The sequence below is a fragment of the Rattus norvegicus genome, chromosome 7 (assembly GCF_021556685.1).
Source record: "Rattus norvegicus strain SHRSP/BbbUtx chromosome 7, alternate assembly SHRSP_T2T, whole genome shotgun sequence".
NCBI lineage: Eukaryota > Metazoa > Chordata > Mammalia > Rodentia > Muridae > Rattus > Rattus norvegicus.
The window spans coordinates 82,672,636-82,673,739 of NC_141540.1; the positions used below are offsets into that span (position 1 = coordinate 82,672,636).

Consider the following 1,104-nt stretch of genomic DNA (forward strand, 5'->3'; position numbering starts at 1 on the left):
TGGTCCCAATAATTACTAGATAATAACTCTAAATGGCCAATTAAAACTTTTACAACTTTCACCAGCAATCCAAAAAATGGAACGCTTCCTATCCCACTCCTTTGAGTCTAACAGTACTCTCCAGATTTTGTTTTGGACATACATTTATTTATTTATTTATTTATTTATTTATTTATTTATTATTTATTTATTTATTTATTTATTTTATCATTGTAGGCCACAATATAGTAATGAACCATGCTAAGTGGCATAGTCCACTGTGGTGTGTGGTCTTACTCACTCAGCCAGCTGTGGCTAGAGAAGGGATCTCTATGTGCTGCACATCGGAGCTGCTCTGCGTGCCCAGACACTCCGCCGTATGCACATCATGTCCTGTCCTCCAGACAAAACGCGTCTATTTGTCTTTAAATGTGTATTTGGTTCTGTTGGTACACAGCCATGCTTCTGTAGTTCCATTCTAAGGTATAACGAACATGCGACTTTCCTCCGCAGGCGGGGCTATCACTTCACTTGCATCTTACCTAAGAACTGTCGGCTCACATGGCTGGCTGTAGCTTCACTGCCATTTTGGTTAAAGGCAGTTTTATGACTATCCGCCATCTTTGTTATGGGCAGATAAGGTTTTCATATGGTTTATAATAATTTAATTCAATACTACTTTAAATATTTATAACAATCAAAAAGTAAAGACCCTTGCCTTAAAGATATGTTCAGCCTTGTTTTTGCTACTGTTATTAAGTTATAATGTAACTTCTTTGTTTGCTAGATACAATCTAGAACAAATAATTAAAACAAACACAGACTGACTCAGATATGCTTAATAGATATTAGCTCTCAATCCTGTCAGAAATTTGCTAAGTATAATGTTAAATATTTAAGTTTATTATGACAGAGACTTCTAAATCGTGACACTCCCCTATACCCCAGCAAGGTCTCTAAGAAGATATGAGCACTGCAACAAAGGACTAGATTGTGGTACAATGACTACTGCTTCCTTGCCTTGCCCACTGCCAGGGCTTAGCTTAAACTGTGGACAAACAGAAGACACCAGGAGAATTAAATGTCTCATATTGCCTAAGATGAGGTGGGTTGTTTCTCCCATGT

The 1,104-nt window shown here is 37.4% G+C and overlaps 1 pseudogene; it reads right to left on the minus strand.

The window, feature by feature from the left end:
• Positions 1–209: 209 nt before the first annotated feature.
• On the minus strand, positions 210–298 carry LOC148004777 (small nucleolar RNA SNORA4; annotated as a pseudogene).
• Between the last annotated feature and the right edge of the window lie 806 nt (positions 299–1,104).